Raw genomic sequence first — 8,388 nt, 5'->3', positions numbered from 1 at the left:
TGAAATACACAGCTTCAAATGTTATAGCCAGTCCTATTAGAGCAGCAAACAGGTCTCTGGAATAGCCTGGTGGCCGGTGCAGTGGATTGCGGAGAAGTCGACCCAGGCCCCTATCCACACTTGTGGTAGAGTGTGTGAGCCCACCGAACCCACCCAATACCTCCTGGGCCATCATATAGGTGACTAGTGCCCTGACCCACACCCTCCTCTCTGTCCCCTCCCAGTCCATCTGCACATCCACACCTCACTCTTCCCCGCATACCTCTTTAAATATTCGCCAGCACAAACAGCTTCTCCAACCTGCTGCTTATGCTGACGTTGTCTTTCCTTCTGATGTCACTTCCTGGCCCCGCAACCTGGAACTGATTTCAGAGAGGAGTCAGGCCGGCATGAGCAGCAGGCCAGAGAAATTGCTCATGCTGGCAAAGATTTAAAGAGATACAGGGGGAAGACAGGGCACGAGCATGGCGGGTGGGAGTGGAAAAGTGCCAGTACTCCCACCAAGATAGCACCTGGGATGGTTTGCCTCCTCCCCCCCCCATCCTCCCTAACTATACCACTGTAGGTGACACCTGCAGGCTTAAGGGTTATTTTTGTGGTGTACAGTTGGGTCCAATAGATTTTGGAGGGCTCATCACACTGCATAAAGGGGTTATGATGAGATGTGTACCTGGAACCTTTTATGTGAAGATCTTTGCAGTGCCCCCTGAGGTGCCTCCACTACTCTACTGGGATGTCTGTTTGACCAGCCTACTAAAAAAGCTGGCCCCTGCTACATCCCAATGCTTGTTCTGTGCATTTTTCTTTGGGGCATGTTTTTGTTGGTTGTTTTTTTTTTTTTTTACAAAAATGTTTAAAAAAAGATAGAGGGCTCCTTTTACAAAGCCGCGCGACTTTTAATCACGTGCTAACCCCCGTGCTGAAAAACTGGCTAGCGCGGCCGGCAGCTTAGCGAGTGCTATTACATGCGTTACACTGCTAATACGCCTTCGTAAAAGGAGCCCAGAATGCCCATCTAAAAAGCGGCTTTTTTTTACAAAAACAAGATCCAATGTAGATATTTAGCGGTTTTGAAAATGGGTATTTTTGGTGCATCTTCCGCAAAATGTCCAAACTCGGATTTGAATACCATATTGAAAATTCCCCCCCCCAATGTCATCTGGCATTTTTATGTCCAATTTCCTAGCCTGGTAAGGTCCTTTTGCAATTTTTCACAATCCTCTTGTGATGCAACAGCTTCAAATAACTTTCTGCCTCTTTTACGAAGCTACGCTAGCAGCTGCCGTGCGGCAACAGCCCCAAAGCCCTTTAAATCTCTATGGGCTTCGGGGCCGTTAGTGCAGGGCAGCCATTAACCTGGCTTTGTAAAAGGAGCCCTTTGTGATATCAGCAGATGTAATTATCTCACTAGTTACTCCTATCTCTAGATCATTTATAAATATGTTAAAAAAATCAGCAGAGGCAAGCAAAAAAAAAAAAAAAATACATCGAAACTGCAGTGATATGTCAAACAACAAACAAAAGGGAGAACTGCAGGAATGGTGTACAAGACGCCAAGTCTTTATTTGATAGACATAGATATAAGCATGAAACAGTTTGTATCCAAAATATGGTCCATGAAGTTGATGAACCGGGATCTGATATGGTCCGTGTTTCAAAGAAACACTCCTTCCTCAGGGGTCCTAAAAAGTATCACATACAAAGGTACCATATGGATAACAACTAGAAATGGCAGTGGTGTAGACAGCTAAGCGAGCTGGGTAGGCTCCACAGTGCAAAATCAAAAGCAGACCCATCACAGACCTCTGGGGAATCCCATTATCTAAGCAAGGGCTCCTTTTACAAAGGTGTGTTAGGGCCTTAACACGCGGTTCAAAGACAAAACCACCGAAGACAAAGGCGCGCACTGACAACTGAGCGCAAGACGGAAGCGCGTGCCGAAGAAAAAGAGTGTTTTTAGGGGCTCCGACAGGGGGTTTTGTTGGGGGAACCCCCCTACTTTACTTAATACAGATTGCGGCGGCGTTGTGGGGTTGTAACCGCCCTCATTATACTGGAAACTTAACTGTTTCCCTGTTTTTTAGGGAAAAAGTAAAGTTTTCAGTAAAATGTGGGGGGTTACAACCCCCCAAACCCCCCACAATGCCCCCACAACGCGGCGCGATCTGTATAAAGTAAAGTGGGGGGTTCCCCCTACACCCCCCGTCGGAGCCCTTTAAAACAGTCATTTTCTTCGGCACGCGGCTCCGCGTTGCACTCAGTTGTCTGCGCGCGCCTTTGTCCCGGGGGGGCTTTTGACCTGACACCTTAACACGCGGAATAGCGTGCGCTAAAATGCCACACTACCGCCTCCTTTTAAGCAGGCGGTAATTTTTCGATTAGCGTGCATTATAGTGCGCGCTAATCTTGTGTGTGCGCTAAGAAAGCTAGCGTACCTGAGTAAAAGGAGCCCTAAGTAAATTTTTAAAAAAGGGAGTAGAATTAAATATCTACCATTTATACTCCCTCAGAAACTCAGCTCAGGAAAGGGTTAAATTGAACCCAAAAAAAAGATTGAAAAATCTAGCAATCAGCAATAAGAACGAAACTGAACCTTTGCTGTCATTAGAGTGGGTTCCTGTGAGGACAAGGGACTTTTCCGGAAGGTTATCGAGAGGACTCTGTTTATTAACTTTCACTAATGGATGTTAACTTATCACTTAAGATTGAATTCATTGCTAAAGAGCTATTTGAGATTTGGGGCTCCTTTTTTTATTATTATTATTATTTTATTTCTTATATACCCCCAAAGCCGTAGTAGTTCGAGGTGGCTTACAATAAAGAAGGGCTGGACAATCAACGAATAGTTACAATCAGTGAATACTTTTACTTAGGTGCGTTAGCGTTTTTAGCACACGCAAAAAAATTACCCCATGCTACACTTCTAGAATAATGCCAGCTCAATGCTGGTGTTAAGGTCTTGTGGGCGTGGCAATTTAGTGCGCGCTATTTTGCGCATTAAGGCCCTGACGCACCTTAGTAAAAGGAGCCCTTAATACATCAGAAGAATTACCATACTCACGTTATTTAAAACCAGGTCATTTAAGGAGGAATTTTTAATGTGAATGAGGTTTTTCCCTAAATTATAATCTGTTTGCTGATTTACATTTTGCAACAGATTGGAATCTAAGGCTTTTTTCCTCCTAACTTCCTTTAGTCTGGATTGCTAGATATTTTTTAAACTTTTTGTTTCAATTTCTCTCCTGAGCTGAGTTTTTGAGGTAGTATATATGGAAAAATCCCACTATCTGCCCTTCTCCATCCATTTAACCCTACCCTTTGTTTTCTATATTTTAACGATTTCTTAGTCCTCAATTTTATACTGCCTCCTATCCCATAACTTTCTAATTTTCTCAGTAGTCATTCATGTTTGTCAAATGCTTTTTTAAAATCGAGATACACATTATTGATCAGCTCACCTTTATCCACATGTTCATTCACCCCTTTAAAGAAATGCAGTAGATTGGAGAGGTACAACTTCCCTTGACTAAATCCATCTTAGCTTTATCTCATTAATCCATGCCTATGTACATGCACTGTAATTTTGTTCTTTATAATAGTCTGTACCATTTCACCTGGTACTGATATAAGACTCACCAGTCTATAATTTCCCAGATCACCTCTGGAACCCTTTTTAATAATAGTGTTACATTGGTAGCCCTCCTATCAGAAGAACTTAAGAATAGCCTTACTGGGTCAGACTAATGGTCCATCAAGCCCAGTAGCGCATTCTCATGGTGGCCAATCCAGGTCACTAGTACCTGTCCAAAACCCAAAGAGTAGCAACTTTCCATACAGAATCTCAAAGAATCGCAAGATTCCGGAATCCCAGAGAGCAGTGGCGTACCAAGGGGGGAGGGGCGGTTCGCCCCGGGTGCACGCTCCAAGGGGGTGCACAGCCGGCCGGGTCCGGAAGCTCCCACGATACTGAAAATGGCACCTCAGCACGGCTGCCGACTCTGCTCTGGAATAAATACGGCAGCCACGCAGAAGTGCACGAAGGTCCCACGATGACTACTTCTGCTGCCGCAGTTTCGGAAGAGGTAAGTGACGTCGGGGGGGGGGGGTGGACCAGCAGCTGCAGTCATCGCGGGACCTTGCCGCAACTCCCCGCGTCTGTTGGCCCAGCCCCCCTTTGAAATCACTTACCTCTTCTGGAGCAGAGGCAGCAGAAGTAGCTGATTTCGATGGAGAAAGAAAGAAGCATAGCAGGGTGGTAGAAGGAGAAAAAGGGGGTCAGGGTGTTATGGAAGCATGGTGATGGGTGAGAAAGGGGATCAGGGTGGTATGGAAGCGTGGTAAAGGGTGAGAAAGGGGGGTCAGGATGATATCAAAGTGTGGTGAAGGGTGAGAAAGGGGTCAGGGTAGTATGGAAGCATGGTGAAGGGTGAGAAAGGGGGTCAGGCTCGTATGGAAGTGTGGTGAAGGGTGAGAAGGGAGTCAGGGTGGTATGGAAGAATGGTGAAGGGTGAGAAAGTGAGTCAGGGTGGTATGGAATCATGGAGAAGGATGAGAAAGGGGGCAGATGCTGATGGAAGTGGGGGGAAGGGAGAGGAGAGAGTGAATGCCTGACCATGGGAGTGTGGAAGAGATGGAGGGTGGATGCATAAAGTTTCTGGAAAGTGAATAGGAGAGAAGATGCCATATAGAAGGGGCAGAGAGAGGGTAGACAGTGGATGAAAGGAAGAGTGTGACAAGAAGATGAGGAAAGTAGAAACCAGAGAATACAAGGTAGAAAAAAATTATATATATATTTTTTTGCTTTAGGGGAGATGCATTGCTGTTTCTGTGGTGTTGCATTGTATGCAGAGTCCAGCTTCTTGGTGCTTCAGTTTAATCTTTGTCTACGTATTTTTATTCTATCTCCCCATTTACAAAACTGTAGAGCATTTTTTAGTGTTGGCATCTGAGCTGTTCCCACCATGGTTAAAAACCACACTACAGTTTTGTAAAAGGGGGAGGGGTTAGTTTGTGATTACATACTAGGCGAAGGTGTTTTTCTGTGTTCTGTGTGTTCGAAAATACATGGTTTTCTGTTAGGTTTGATCTGTACTAGTCTGGCTTGTTTAGTTTTACAGTGGGTGAATTGATGTTGTACTGCTCACTGCACTATGTAAGATGCTGGCTTTTCCTAGGTACACTCTTATGTGATGTGTGGCTTGTTTCTAAAAATCATGTTTTTCATACAGATGGGGGGGGGGTGTCAAAAAATGATGGGCCCCGGGTACCACCTATGCTAGGTACGCTACTGCCAGAGAGTAAGAAGATTCTAGAATCCCAAAGAGTAGCAACATTCCATGCTACCGATCCAGGGCAAACAGTGGCTTCCTATCAACCGAACGCAGGAGAGTGGGATTTATTCGATACAAAAAATATATACCAACTCAACTCTTAAACAATTATAATTAAAAAAAATCATTTAATAAAGTACTACAGCTGCAAAGTTTAATATAAGGAGGAAAAAAGCCTCAGAACCCCATCTTCAGACAAATGGAATCTTGCTGAAAGACTGGAAAGGGTAAGCACCTCACTAGCTTGCAAAACAACCTCCTTAAGCAGCGTTGTAAAATGCTTATTACATTTTGAATGAAGTAATCAATATGAGCTTTAAAGTCACTTAATCCCCCGTTGCCCCAGGTATATTAGATAGAGTGTGAGCCTCCCAGGACAGATAGGGAAAAATGCTTGATTACCTGAATGTAAGCCACTTAGATTATAAGTGGTGTATAAATACTATAAATTAATAAAATAAAACCTGCAATAGCACTCAGATCCAACATATGCCTTCTCAATCACTTAAAACTTGAGTTGAGTCCTTCCCAAACACAAAACTTACAACAAAAATCTATTTATTTGTTTTTGTTTTGTGAGGCTTCACTAAAGGGAGAAAGAGAGAGCTGTGACTGGTTGAGGCTAAACAAAATTCAACATTTTCAAGCTCATTATCTGAGATATTCTAGATGTCAGATGAAAAAAGGCACAACATTGATGCAGATGGCTCAAAACTGTTGCAGCACAAGTTGTGTCGAAACATAAATGCATGGATGTTCAATACTGATTCTAATAGTTCTTGCTGCAATCTGTCATGAGTTTAGTCTTTATGAGGTTCGTTTGAGAGAATGTCCATTCCACAGTAGAGGTCTGCACTGGAACGGAGATCGCGGGAATCTCCCTTAACCCACAGGACTCCCACGGGGACCTCCCTCTAGCCAACGGGACTCCCACGGGGATGGAAGGCTTTGGAAGCAGGGTTCGTCCATATAATATAATAGACACGTCAGCCTTAGTAAAAGAGGGGGTTTATAAGTGAATTACCTGAACAGAAAACAAAAAAAGGGTTCCATCAAAGAGATTCCACAAGGAAAACAGCAGCGCAAACACAAAAGAAACTGTGGAACTGCTGATCCTGTCAGAAGTAATTGCTGCTTTTTATGGGGACGGGCGGGGATGGAGGTAATTCTTTGAGGGGACGGGTGGGGACGGAGAGGATCCTGGCGGGGATAGGCAGGGATGGGTGGGATTTCTGTCCCCGCGCAACTCTCTATTCCACAGCTGTGTTACTGAATGTAAGGCAAGGATAAGGTAAACTTCCCTATTTCATTGAACTCATAGTTAATTTATTAAATTTTCTATACTGTTCTCCCAGGGGAGCTCAGAACGGTTTACATGAATTTATTCAGGTACTCCAGCATTTTTCCCTGTCTGTCCTGATGGGCTCACAATCTATCTAATGTACCTGAGGCAATGGGGGATTAAGTGACTTGCCCAAGGTCACAAGGAGCAGCATGGGTTTGAACTCCAAGGTGCCAAGGCTGTAGCTTTAACTACTGCAACACACTCTCCCCTTAAGGTTACCAGATATCTGGATTTCCCCAGATATTTCCTCCTTTTTGAGGACATGTCCAGGGGTCTGGACAGCTTTTCAAAACCCGGCACTTTGTCCAGGTTTTGAAGAGCTTCCTCTAAATCAGTGTTTTTCAACCGCTGTTCCGCGGCACACTAGTGTGCCGCGAGATGTTGCCTGGTGTGCTGCAGGGCCGCCGGGCCCGGAGCTGACAGGGGGCCCGAGGCAGGGGCGCCAGTAGCTCGCCAAGGCAAAGTGAGTCGATCACCCAGGACTCACTTTGTCTTGGCGATCTAATCTATCGAGTCGATAAGTCTTCTTCTCCCCGACGTCAATTCTGCAGTCGGAGAGGAAGTTCGGGCCAGCCAATCGCTGCCTGGCTGGGCGGAACTTCCTCTCCGATTGCAGAATTGACGTCAGGGAGAGCATGCATCGGCGTCGGCTTTGGGGCCTGTTATCCATTGGTGGGTCCTGTTCCCCGATGGCAGCGGCAGTGGCAGTGGCTTGGGGAACGGCAGGGAGAAAGAAAGAAAGGGGGCAGGCAGGGAAACAGAAGGAAAGAAGAGAAACAGAAAGAAAGAAAGAAAGAAAGGTCAGGGAGAGAGGAAGAAAAAGTTGGGGGAGGGAATGAGGTGTGGAGGAGAGAAAGCATACAGGCTGATAGAAGGGAAGAAAGATTGGATGCACAGTCAGAAGAAGAAAGTGCAACCAGAAATCACCAGACAAGGTAGGAAAAATGATTTTATTTTAAATTTAGCAAAGTGGAGGCAGTATTACCACAGTTTTCAAAGGAATTTGCCCAAATAACTTAATAGTTAACTGGGTAAATTCCCAGAGATGAAAACTTCCCTTCACTTACTATGCACAGTTCTGAATTTATATACTGCTTCCAGTACAGGTGATCGAGGCCAGCAGCGTGCCAGATTTTAAGAATAAATGGGACGCCCATGTGGGATCCCTAAGTGGGTCAGGGTAAAACATTGTATAGTATTAAGGGGAGGGTCTATAGAGTGGGCAGACTTGATGGGCCTTGGCCCTTTTCTGCCGTCATCTTTCTATGTTTCTATGTTTCTATGTTTCTATATTTTACAATATGGTCACCTTTTACTAAACCGCAATAGTGGTTTTTAGCGCAGGGAGCCTATGAGCGTCAAGAGCAGCGCTGGACATTCAGCGCAGCTCCCTGCGCTAAAAACTGCTATTGTGGTTTAATAAAAAGGATGGAGGGTATATTTGTCTATTTTTGTATGCTATAAAAACCAAATACAGAGAGAGACTGAGAGCGGTTGACGAAGAGCTACGTGTGTGTCTTTCTTCGATTCCAGCCAGAATATCAGCTTTGTGTTCAGCCAAACAGGCCCAGGTTTCGCACTGAATAAAGTATTTTATAATTTTTATAATTTTTATTTCGTAATAAAGTAATTATAAAATACTTTCTTTGTGTTTATTTGATTCCTATTCAAGAGAATTACTTTATATATAGTCAATATAGGCAGAGAGTTAAA

The sequence above is a fragment of the Geotrypetes seraphini genome, chromosome 5 (genome assembly GCF_902459505.1).
Source record: "Geotrypetes seraphini chromosome 5, aGeoSer1.1, whole genome shotgun sequence".
Classification (NCBI taxonomy): Eukaryota; Metazoa; Chordata; class Amphibia; order Gymnophiona; family Dermophiidae; genus Geotrypetes; species Geotrypetes seraphini.
Note: the sequence above shows the minus strand (reverse complement) of the source record.